Source organism: Balearica regulorum, chromosome 9 (assembly GCF_011004875.1).
Source record: "Balearica regulorum gibbericeps isolate bBalReg1 chromosome 9, bBalReg1.pri, whole genome shotgun sequence".
Lineage (NCBI taxonomy): Eukaryota > Metazoa > Chordata > Aves > Gruiformes > Gruidae > Balearica > Balearica regulorum.
Genome location: NC_046192.1, coordinates 28944803 through 28957196, shown reverse-complemented (window position 1 = coordinate 28957196; position 12394 = coordinate 28944803). Strand labels below are relative to the sequence as shown.

Below are 12394 nucleotides of genomic sequence, written 5' to 3'. Positions count from 1 at the left end.
TTCGCTGTTCGCTGTATTTGTCAGTGAACCCCTCCCAAAGTATAGTGGCAGTTTCTTAAAGATGAAAAGCAACTATTTGCGAGCGTTGGTAACGTACAGAACCACGTAATGAAATGCAGAGCCTTTCACCTGGAAAGAAGTAGAAGATTGCGTGTGTGGTCCCTCGTCAGCTGTGAAAGAGACTTGCAGAATAAGCCCTTTACAACCACCGTTCGGTATAAACCCTGTAAAAGCTGCGTGAGCCGCAGCAGCAGATCCCTCACTCGTGGGCTGGAGCGCAGCCTGCCCTCTGCTCTGCTTTACCCGCTGGCGCCGTCGCAGCTGGACGGGCTTCAGTTCTTTAAGGGAGCGCTTTGCAGCGTTATCGTCGCTGTCTGCTTCGGTGGGGACGGTGGTGCAGAGCGTGCTGTATCTCTGCAGGCTGACAGCTGAAGAGCTGGTGAGTCGTCCCTTGCTGCTTGGCCAAATGTGGTCGAGATGTCTAGCCCTGCAGATGGCCAGTGCTATTTTCGTGTACTTACACGTACTTCTGTGAAGATCAGCGTTGAACTGGTTTCAAGAAAGACGCATTTGTGCGGTTGGCAAAGCAGTAAGCGATCTTACGGGCTGGTGTTTTCTTAAACCATTCCCAGACCTAGCTGCGACCTTTTCTCTGAAGCTTGCTGCTCTGATAGCTTCTCCTTTGCTAATGGGAGTGTTCTGAACTGGAGCACACGGGGTTGCACCAGGGTTGCTCAGGGCGTGCTCAAAGGCTGAGAGATGTATTCGTAGGATAAGTGATGAATCTTTGGTGTATGGCTTTTTTTCTCTCTTTCCCTTTTTTTCATGACCTGTCTCCCTCCCGTCCTGTTTTTCCCATACATTTACTGGGAGGCTTTGAAATCAAGCACAAAATTAGTGGAAATGTATGGTAATGGAAAAGCTACTATCTTTTCTGTGAATCTGGGAAAATCATAGAATCATAGAGTCATAGAATGGTTTGGGCTGGAAGGGACCTTAAACCCTCAAACAGTATATTCTGAGAAAGATCTAAGGTTTGGAGAGAGAGAGCTTTATATGTTTATTTAAAAAAAAAAATTAAATAGGTAAGTTGTATATGTTAGTGTTTATAAACATTTAGTACATGACTTGAGCTCTGTTTTACGGTGTGTATTAAATGCACAATTTCCTCATGGACTTTCTTTCTGTGAGTGTTTATCACCTTACAAGAAGGGGCCCAAAGCCACGGACAAACGAACGTACCTTCTGCTAATGCATTGCTGCTGCGTACACGTCCCTTCCTCGGAGCCAGCGCATGTTAACCTGAACCTGTGGTCCCTTCCTGCCCCAGATTTCAGTGAATCTCTCTTGGTGAAATCGGGGGGGGGGGTATCTCCAGAAACAAAATTGCCTTTACATGATTGCATGTACTCTCTTATTTCTGAGACTCCTGGATGAAAGCCATAGCGGTCAATTATTCATTGCTTTTGGGTGGTGAGTTTGGATGTTCGTTTCATTGACGGTTTTTACCCTGCCTTATACTCTGCGTTGGCGGCAGCGTGAACGTTCAGCCTTTCTGAGAATCTGAATCCGAGCTCACCGGGTCTGGAGGCAGGTGCTGTGATGTCAAAGTGTGGTTTCAGTTATTCTCGTGTGTCAGAGGCAGGGGCAGGCTCTGGTCCCCCCTCAGCTGCCTGGCACCAGCTCCTTCCTCTTCATGCAGCCTCCTCGAGCTGCGGCAGCTCCTGCTGGGATCCTGCTGGTAACAGCGTGCTTTGCTGCTGTGGACCCCTGGGCCGTAGCTTTGGGATTCACGTCCCGTGGACTTTGTGTCACACCTCGTACCCTCAGGCTTCAGTTTCAAGCCAGTTGAACTGCTGTTGCTGGGACGTGTTCCCTTACCGAGGCTCAAGGCGTTGGTGAGGGTTTCAGGCAGGGCAGGAGGCCCTGGAGAAACTTGTTCCTTCTGTTTGGCTTGGGGTATTATGTTAACTGAAGCATGTTTTAGGAAAGTATGGATTCTGTTTCCTTTCTCATTCTTGTTCCAAATGTGGAAATCGGCTAGAGAGGAATCACGGCTCTGAGCTGGGTGCCCAGTTTCACATTGAGACATGAGCTGGTGGCAGCACCAGCGATTTCATCTTTGCAGCTGGTCTGCAGTCCCGTGGCAGCGGACTTGGGCTTTGTGCAGACTTGGAGGTAGCCTAGGCCATCAGCTGTGTGACGGGAAGGCAGCTCTGGCGGGGGAAGCGCTGCTGTTCCCAGCCCACGCTCCGGCGGGCATCTCGCTCTGCTCCTGCAGGGCACGGGTGCCACTGGCTCCTCGAGAGACTGTGCTGCCAGAAGCTGGTGCGGCGGCCTGCCCATGCCGGCATCTCCCGGCCGATCCGAGCCACGAGGCCTGTTCCCTGGGAGCAGCGGGCTGTGCTGTGGGGCGAGGAGGCCTGACGAAGGGCAAGCCTGCCCGCTCGCCTCTCCTCTCTGCTGACCTGCTGCCGCCGGGGCAGGGCCAGGCAGGACAATGCACGAGGCTTTGCTGCTGCTGCTCCCCAGAGAGCACCCAGTCAGACAAACCTTTCGCCTCTTTCCGTCCACCCTACTGTCATTTTTTGAAGCAAGGACGAGACGAATGGGCCAGATAAGGCTTTGGCTGATCACAAGTGCTTTAAAAGCCTCTGGCCCTCTGAGATGGAGTTTGCAATTCATTCTATAAAAACTCTTTCTTTGGGTTTTTTTTTGGTTTGTTTTTCCTCTCCCCAGAAGCAGCAGCAGAAGCCTCAGTATCCCTTTTGGGACCAAGGTCAACTTTCAGAGTCTGACCCATAACAAACTTTTTCCAATAGCTTCCTTATCTAAGCCTAAAATTAAAATAAGCAATGTTCCATTTGTGTCCAGATGAGATCCTTGCAAAAGAGGAAGAAAAGCGCAATCTGCCAAGACAAGTGAGTTTGAGAGAGAAGCATAAAATAAAGGATAAGAGGAACTTCTTGGCAAAGCAAAATTCTCCACCAACCTCAATTAAATCTCTCCCTCCCAAGGGCGGTTCTCACTTTATGCGCAGCACCCCAGACTTTCTGGTGAAGGGGGCCGTGGTTCAGAGACCTAGCAAAAGGGAAAATTTGAGCAGTAAGAAAATAGCTTAAAACATTCACGAGTTATTCCCATTATTTCCAGTGATTGTGTCAGAAAATCAGGACTTGAGCCTGCAGCCAACAATTTGGATCAGACTACCCACCTTTGTGCGACAGAAATAGTTGTTCTACGGGCTCATACAGCAAACTTGTCACCGAAGGACTGGGCTCCGGTAGAGTAAAACTCCACGCAACAAAACTAAGATTCTCGTTTGAAGTCTGAGCACCTCAAAGCAAACTGGCAGTGCAGCCAGGGCACGGCCCAGGCTGGCAGCCAGCTTCTGCAGGTTTCCTTCAGCTTTAATTACCAGTGCAGAATGGGAAGCTTTTTTTCTACTTCCTTCTGCACGCCCTCCTGCTGGCCGGTTTCCAGAGGCACCAGCGTGCAGGCTGCTTTTAACCTCTGGTGCTTCTTGGAAGGAAGCTGAGGAGGTGGTTACAGAGCAGATCTGAGAAGACATCAGGATTTCCAAGGGATGCTGTGAGGCATCCTGACAGGCTTGTTGCAAAGGGGTTGAAGGTGTTACGCTGCGGCACTCTCTTTTGTTTTGCGGGCAAAGTGGGGAGGAAGTGCTATTGTTTAGTAGGTGATTTCTACCCCCAAAGTGGCCCAAAACCACCGACGTGCTTTCCATCGGCACCGTGTTAGACCTGAAGGTAGTGATGTGGCGTGGAAGCGGGACTCCTGTCAGAAGGATTGCTTGGTTTTTGGCAGAGGGCTCTTCCAGGGGAGCGCGCCCAAGGGCCTGGTAGTGTTACCTGTACGGGTGTGGGAGCAGGTGCCTCTTCTGCCACGTCTGCGTTACCGTGTTAGAGCGTCTCAGGCTCACTGCCGCGTGATGCAGATACGCAGAGCCGTGCCCTGCTCCTGGGTACGGAACGCTTGAGCTAGAGCTAGCTCATTTCTACAGTGCAGAGCAGTTACTCTTTTATGTTTTTCTGAAGCATAATGTTCCTTCTTGGGCTGGTTAGCTGATGTAGAGCCCAATCGTAGGCCTCCATCCCTGAATGACTCAGTCACTTGTTATTTTTAGATCTCTAAAGCAGACCTCTCGTAGCTAACTGAGGTGGATGTGAGCCCAGGCAGGTGATCTGGAGTGCTGCTGAACTTGCAGTGCTCCTGCCTCAGGGAAGGCAGGGCTCCGTCCCGACCAGCCCGTTCTGCTGCGGGTGAGCTCCCTGGTTCTGCCGAGCGGGAACTGCCCTTCTCCTCTGCGTGGTCCTGTCCCGGGGCTGGTTTTCTGCACCGTCTCGCTGCTCTGGTCAGAGGGAGAAATGCATCACGCTTACCTCTTCATCGGACTATGAGAGAAATTATCTTGGTTTTCTCTGGGATGCCATTGGTGAATAAATACTCCTCAAGGTAACCACCAAGTGACCGGTAGGGAACAGACACATTTGGGTTCTGTACGTAGTTGCCTATTGTCTGTCCTTTCTGATGGAAACAGCTACGGAAACTTTCAGTCATGGGATTCTGTTGTCCTTTTATTATAAATAAGAACAGTAAACTTCCTCCGTGATTTGCCTGCAAATTTCCTTTTTTAGAGTCATAAAATCCACAGACCCAGACGCTGTGCTCTGCAGCATCTTAATTGGAAAGTCCATGAAATTATCTGTTGGCACTCAGCTGTGGTATGTTAAATATCTTGTGCCATCAGGGGATTTGCCTGTTAGGTTTATGCTTTAATTTTCTTTTCTAACCAGCGGTTTCCTGGAAATGTCACATCTGGCACTCCTCTCAGCAGTGCAGTGTCATCTTCCCACCATCTGCCCTACCATGCTGATCAACTGATCCTGTAAGCCTCTGGCTGGTGCTGAGGGCATGTGTCTGACTCGTCCGAGAAGGGGGTTCTTCATGGAGAAAATCATTTCGATTTTTTTGTGTGGTAGACTGTTAGTCTCTGGTCTTGCAGCAGGTAGCAGCGTAGGTACATGTTAAATCCCTGCTGCCGTATCAAGACCAGGCTCTGGAACTGCGAGGCTGTAAATGGGAACTGCTTCAAAGATTTGCCAATTCTGGGTGTACTAAAGCAGTAAGTCTTACGCAGTTGTCATCTCCAGTTATGGGTTTTGTCATCAGTCATGAGGTGTTCATTTGTCATAAGGGCAGAACTTGTGTTTTAGTTACTTTCGGCTCTTAGTGAAAGCACGTGGATGGAGCGTGACCATAGCACACACCGATGCCAAGGCAGGCAGAGCTGAAGCAGAGCGCTGGACTTGATCTCCAATGCGAGGCAAATTGTAGGACAGTTTTGATTGCGTGCGTGTTGCGTGTTTGGGTTTTGATTGCAAATTTATTATTCCCTATTTGAAAGGCTTGATTTGAATTGAGAGTCTGACTCGAAAAGTTCCAGCTTGCTTAAAAGGGGTTCTCCGTGCTTTCTAACACTCTAACCCTTTTCTGGGGTCTTGTGTCAAATCATGCGCTGCTCTCGTGCAGCCTAGAAATGGGGCTTTGATGTTGTAAAGTAGATAGATTACTTAGTTTGGATCATAGTTGTTTGGATATCTCCCCCCCCCCCCCCCCCCCCCCAAGAAAAACGAGAGATTGCTTTGAAACAGAAAGTGAGGCATCTTGTCAACCCCGACAACATTAAAGGCAAGCCATCTTGTGTAACGTGCGTAGGGCAGGGCTGGCTGTGACCGCTCAGCTGGGCGCGAGGATCCATCCAGCCACACGTGCATTGTGAACGACTGCTGCCTCTCCGTATTTTTCAACCTTGCGTCATGACGTTCTGGAAGTGAGCACTGGTGGGTTGGATGTTGGGTGGGTGAATGTTTAATCAGCTGTCGTTTTGGCCTAACTTCATTTCTCTGAAGAAAACAATACTGGCACCCTATTTATGGCTACTGTAGAATATTACGTGAATCATTTATCCTGAGTAACTGGGAATAACAAAGTAAGCAGATTGATACTGCAGTTGATTTCCAGCAGTTGCATTAATGGGAGTCCAGGTTTGCTTTGGGAGGGTTGATTGGCTTTTTGGTGACATGGTGAAGACCAGAGCCAGATGCTCCAGGGAGCATCACGCGCCTGTGCTCTGCTCGGGCAGGCTTTGTGTCAATCCCTAGTTGCTGTTTCTAGTCCCGTGACTTTTCAGACCAATAGCCGCTGAAACTTAGTGAGATGTTTTTAGAACTATTTTTGTTTGGCTGTACTTATGCAATGGGGTTGCATCCCCAGAATGAGAGTACGGAGTTGTTGTTAAATGCAGTCTGCCTTTGAATGGAATCTTAAATTCATTCTTTCTAGAGGGGAGATTTCTTTGGGTTGAAGTCCAGAGTTGCCATTTAGTTCTTGCAAAGTCAAGGGTTGTTTTCTGTGCATTGCAAAATTTTTCTGGGGAGTTGAACCCCAAGTATTTTAAAATAAATTCAGTGGGATCTTCGGATGGGCAGTGTGACCCTGCTGCTCAGGCTTGCAGTTTAATGTTGTAACTCACTGACTTTGTTGCCCAGAAGGAAATAAAGTTAACCGTGTCTGCATTGTGGGTTTCTGGTGAATGTGCATTCGCCCCTCCCTGACTAGCCCCCCTTTTATGCTGAGCATGACATCATATGGTATGGAATATCCCTTGGCTAGTTTGGGTCAGCTGTCCTGGCTGTGTCGCCTCCTGACTCCTCGTGCACCCCCAGCCGTCCCGCTGGCGGGGCGGTGCGAGAAGCAGCAAAGGCCTCGGCTCTGTGTAAGCACTGCTCAACAGCAATAGCTCCATAGAGCAAAAACATCTCTGGATTATCAACGCTGCTTCCAGCACAAATCCAAACCATAGCCCCATACTAGCTACTATGAAGAAAATGAACCCTCTCAGCTGAAACCAGGACATGAGTGAGAACACAGTTTTGTAGGTGTGTTTAATGTATTGAAGTAAAGGAGGAAAAGCTTAAAAACAAACCTCAAAATGTGCCTTTTCATGTTAAATGTTCCAAGCTGCTCCAGTGGTTTTAAATAGCCATCCTGTGTTCAGTCTGGTTAGTGACATCTCCTTTTCCCTCTCACTTCCCTTTTATCTGTTGTGTTACTTTTCCATTTTGTTTATTGTTTACAGTGATGACTATCACTGTACTTGAAACACAATACACACTAAACAAAAGACTTCACATATTATCAAGTTTGTTACTTAATTTGAACAGAGTGTTTCCACGGTATAGTTCTAGCAGACTATTGGCAGTGGCCAATATCAAACGGGTGAGTAGTTTTATACAGATGTAGTGGTAAACCAGACATACGCGTTTGATATGCTCACATGCTCTCTTTGTCCAAAATCTAGTCTCTTGATCATTTAAAACTTGATAATATTCTGACAGAAACATAAAATTGCTGAACTAACTCAAACCAATATACTAATTAATTCAGAAATCGTTTTTTATGGTGGTTAGGAGTCATTGCTTAGGAAGAAGAGAATAAGAAGGCAGGCAGTTAGAGAGGTGCCTGCTGTGTGCTGCTCTCACTGTAAAGCCCTCACTGGTTTATAGACATCCAGGGCTCCAGGCTGTGCGTGGAACCAGGATGTTTTGCTGCCCCGACATATGTAAACGAGATCCTGGATATATCTTTTTGCAAAACTTGTTACCTCCTTCAACAGGAGAGGGGAAAACACAAAATGAAACATGTAATGAAACAAGCCAGTGCTAATATGCATACCTTAAGAATGGATTATAATGGAAATAGTTACCAAGACTTCAGTTGGGGGGGGAATTTTAATTTAAAACAATACGTGATGCAGATACAGAACCCCAGACTGATTTGAGTGGGCAGGGACCTCCCAGCCCATCCAGTTCCAATCCCCTGCCCTGGGCAGGGACACCCTCCACTAGCCCAGGTTGCCCAAAGCCCCATCCAGCCTGGCCTTGAACGCTGCCAGGGATAAGCCCAGGATAGAGGATGATCTTTCCCATTTAGCTGATCTTGGGAAGGACATACCTGGTGTGCTCGGAGCAGCTGTGCCGTGGTCAGGCTGGAGGCTGTGCCAGCAGTGGTCCTCAGTGCTGCTCCCGTGCAGAGAACTGCAGCGAGCTCTGGCCACCGCAGAGTTTTTGAGCAATAAAAGCAGAACACCACTTGCGAGGGGACCAGAAGTGAAGTGTCACTGGCCTTCCTCTCTGAAGGTCACGAGTAGCCAGCGTATATAATTTCTAAGCAGGCAAAGTCATAGAACCCCAGCCTGGTTTGGGTGGGCAGGGACCTCCCAGCCCATCCAGTGCCACCCCTGCCATGGGCAGGGACACCCTCCACTAGCCCAGGTTGCCCAAAGCCCCATCCAACCTGGCCTTGAACACTGCCAGGGAGCCAGGGGCAGCCACAGCTTCTCTGGGCACCCTGTGCCAGGGCCTCAGCACCCTCACAGGGAAGGATTTCTGCCTCCCATCCCATCTCCATCTCCCCTCCTGCAGCTTCAGGCCATTCCCCTTGGCCTGTCACTCCCTGCCCTTGTCACCAGCCCCTCTCCAGCTTTCCTGGAGCCCCTGCAGGGACTGGAAGGGGCTCTAAGGTCTCCCCGGAGCCTTCTCTTCTCCAGGCTGAACAATCCCAACTCTCTCAGCCTGTCTCCATAGCAGAGGTGCTCCAGCCCTCGGATCATCTCCGTGGCCTCCTCTGGACTTGCTCCAATAACATTTCAAATACCAGTTGAAGTGCTAAAATGCTTGGCTGCTATGTGGTTTCTCTCTGAAAAGTTGTGCAGGTCTCAGGGTGTAGTGGACAGTTCAAGCTTCATAGCCATCGGTATGAAATTATTTTAAAAATGGTAATATGCTGAAAGGTAACGGAATCCAAGGGTGAGCCACTTGGGGATGACTTTTTCATACTCTATATTTTGAAATTGTGTCACTGTAGGCTTGCCTAATGGCATGGCTGTACTTTTTAGTTTGAAACATCATTCTTGGTTAAAACTTGTTTAGAAGTGTTAAACTAGAACTAAGTACGTCAGTCACAATGCTCCTTCCAGTAAAAGATTGAAGTGTGCAGCGCTCTGTGAGTGTGTGAAGTACCAAAAGAAGGAGAAATGCAATGTTTTCAAGTGTAAGCTGCCATTCTGTGATAGATTAAATGTTGCAGCACAGATAATTTTTTTGCGTGCTTCAGAGAGGAGTAAGCAGTTGTCCAGGGCAGAGGATTAAGGGCTTAAAGGGCAGCTAGGATGTCTCAGCTCTGTGTACAGTTTCACCCCCTTGGAATGACTCTAGACAGCAGGGCAAACTGAAGGGTCGCTTTCTTATTCAAACATGGATATTTTTCCAAAATGCCAGCCATATTTAAGGATCTAAAGATAGGGCTGCTATTTCCAAAGGGTTAGAAGGCAAGCAGTGAGCATGATTGCAAAAGACCCCTGCGGTATATCGTATACTTTTGGTGGCTTAAGAACAAACTGATAACGTATTTTAGCTTTAGCCATACAAGTCTTTTTCTTCCCCCAAAATCCAAAATTCTGTTCTGCTGGTGCTGTTGTTTTATTAAGAAAATAATTTTAACTTTTTGTCTGAGCTCAGTGCCTGTGAAAGGAAACCTTTTTTATGGTCCTGCTGATGGACTTCTGTACCAGAATGGGAGAATAAAGATTCGTAGACAGAGATGGGAGAAAACTGGCAGTGTGTCAGAGCACATCTGGGGACTGAGGGCTGCCGGGTGATTCGGTTCTTCACGTGTCTGATGGCAGAAGTGCACGTCAGGGTGACAGCTCTGAAGCCTTTGCTAACAGCAGCGGGGCTGGCGGGTTCAGGCTTGGTTTTTTCTAAATGAAGGATCTTGCACCACCAGACTATTGCCGTATATAACCGATATCTCTGACTACTAATCTTACAGGTCTGTGCCCCGTTATCAAAACCTTCTAATGAAATAGTTGGTGCTTCCAAGCCTACTAAATATGAAAACGCATAGATTGTGTTATATCTGTGGCCAAGCTCTGTGAATTGATAAAAGCAGGATGAAAAAGATAAATATTTTTATAGAGTAATCCCACTAATTACAAGAGCATCGCAGGACTTCTGGATTTTGTTTTTTCCTCTATCAAAGCTGCTGGCAAATACTTTGTTGACAGGTAGGTGTCTCCGCATCGTTGTTGAATAGCTGTCAGCGGCCCTGCAAGGTTCTGCCTGAAACGTTGTCCTCGGGTCTTGGGCCGCATTCGGATGGTACTGCTGCCATACAGTGCAAATGTTTTGCCTTATTGGGGGCAGCAGGGAGAGCGGAGGAATGGGGCTGACGCGCATGTGAATAAGCCCAGTCATGGTTGTGCTAGATACGCAATTACGATTGCTTAATTCATGAGATTCCGGTACAAAGATACATTTTTAGAACTTTTGGGGTTTTAGTTTCCTTTTTTAAGATGCTTAGGAAGCTGTACTGGTGGAAAGCCACAGTAAAGGTTATTTCTGGAGAAACCTCGAAAGTAAAGGGCATAATATACATAGTGACAAAAATCTTGCACAGGTAGCAGTCTGGAGCTGTCCCTAAGCACATCTTCAAATATCTGTTCTTCCACAGTCACCTCACGGCACAGAGAGTTCTGTAATTACAATTACAATGTAATGCAAAGTTTCCTAAATGAAAAAAATCACAAATGTTCACGAATTGTGTGCTCCTTGCATTCTTGGGTCTGGTCTGCTGTTGTGTCTCCACCTGGAAAAACACGTTTCACTCCCTATGAAAAATGAGTCTCGGACTGCACAACCAAAATGTACGTATATTCTGTCCTGATGTGGTTCTCCGAAATGACAGCGATGGACCGGGGCCTGAGGCTTGGCCTACAAACTTTCTTGTACCTTTTTTTTTTTCCAAGAAGAATTTCTAATGACCAACATTCCATGTAAAATCCAGACGAATTAAATGCAGTTATTTAGTATTTGAGGACTAGGATATCGTTTCATAATTCATTTGTAGCCCTGGGAAAATATTTCACAAACAGCGTCTTCAAAGAACTGTTGTATATGTAAGTGTGTGTATAAACCAGTGATAAAGGATTATCACATATGCATCCTGTCAAGATAAAGTAAACTTATTTTGAGGGTGATTTTACAGTGGAGTGTTGTATGCATCCAAGTTGTCAGGCTTCAGAGCAGAGACTCGTCTTCCCTTCCCAGTGCGGGATTCCGTACGGATGCCCCACCGCTCCCTTGTGGGACCCCACTCTCCAGAAAGCTGGCTGCTTTCTCTCTTTGGTCCCCTGGAAAGGGTATCTTTAGGCCATTCTTCGAAGGAGGTCACCCTGGGTGCACTTGCTGTGGGTAATAGATTTTTCTGGTATAACATCATCACGAGGGAACAGCAGTACTGTTTCTCCTAGGAGGAAATCCAGTGTCACTGCAGCCTTTAGTTAAGTGGGTAGTGAGAAAGCGTAGTGTGTGTGCACGTGCATCCTGCAAGGAGAGCATGCAGCGTGCTAGGAGAGATGTAGGTGGCTGTCCAGTCATGTTTTCTGCCATCACTGAGCTTCACCATCTGGTGCGCAGACTCCACTGTGTGCGAGGGGAGAACCCTGAATCCCGTACTCCTGGGCTGCGGTCTCCTTCTCGTCCCTTGTGCCCCTGGTTGGGGACGAGCAGGGATGTTTCCACTGAAGTAGCTCTTTGGACTTTGCTGGCGTTGGGTAGGGAGTGCAGCATCCACCCGGAAAAAGGTTGTGGGTCTGAGAGGGGTTCAGGCTTTCTTGCTCTGCATATATATGATGCATCCTATAGAGTGTGTGTACATGTACATACATTATATATAGAAATATTCCACTATACTATATATTTAAATATTGCCTAGTGGCCAGGATATTTGAATTCAATCTTAGGAGGTGTGTGCTTGTTCCGTGATCTGCTTCTGATCGGAGCTAGCTCAGGGCAGCGTGTGGGGCAGTCCCAGCTGTTGGTTCGTTGTGGCGAGCAGGAGCTGGAGCACTGCTGAGGGGGGACGGACGGGGTGAAACCGGGTGTCGGGGAGACTGGCGGACACGCGTAGCCTGGCTGCTGTCGGGCAGGCTCATCAGCTTCTGTTCCAAACGGTGCAAGCGGAGACGGTTTGAGAGCGGTAGTAGGCACGAAGAGGGGAAGAGCCATCTTCATCTGTAGCGCAGTCACTCTGCAAACAGCCGATCCAATAGTGATGGGCTTGACTGTAGTTCCGTCTGGTAAGGGATGTAATCGTTCATGGTTTGACCACAGAGTCTAGCAGCTCTCTCCAGGCAGGTGTAAAACTTGTTGTAATGGGTCCACGTGCCTTCTTCAAGACAAAAGTTGGTTTGGGGTAAATCAAGATAGGCTTTGTAGTACACAGAAAAATTTACCTCAAAAGATTAATACTG

The 12394-nt window shown here is 47.9% G+C and overlaps 1 protein-coding gene and 1 long non-coding RNA gene across 3 annotated transcripts in view; one reads left to right on the top strand and one right to left on the bottom strand.

Moving 5' to 3' along the window:
* The window catches only part of MED12L (mediator complex subunit 12L), a 149625-nt gene that overhangs the window by 57702 nt on the left and 79529 nt on the right, over positions 1–12394 (top strand). The window lies entirely within an intron of this gene.
* Positions 5–4929, bottom strand: LOC142602966 (uncharacterized). The gene is made up of 3 exons (XR_012836831.1): positions 3215–4929; positions 2993–3081; positions 5–129 (listed from the first exon to the last, which is right to left on the bottom strand). It is a non-coding gene; the product is annotated as an uncharacterized LOC142602966 (long non-coding RNA).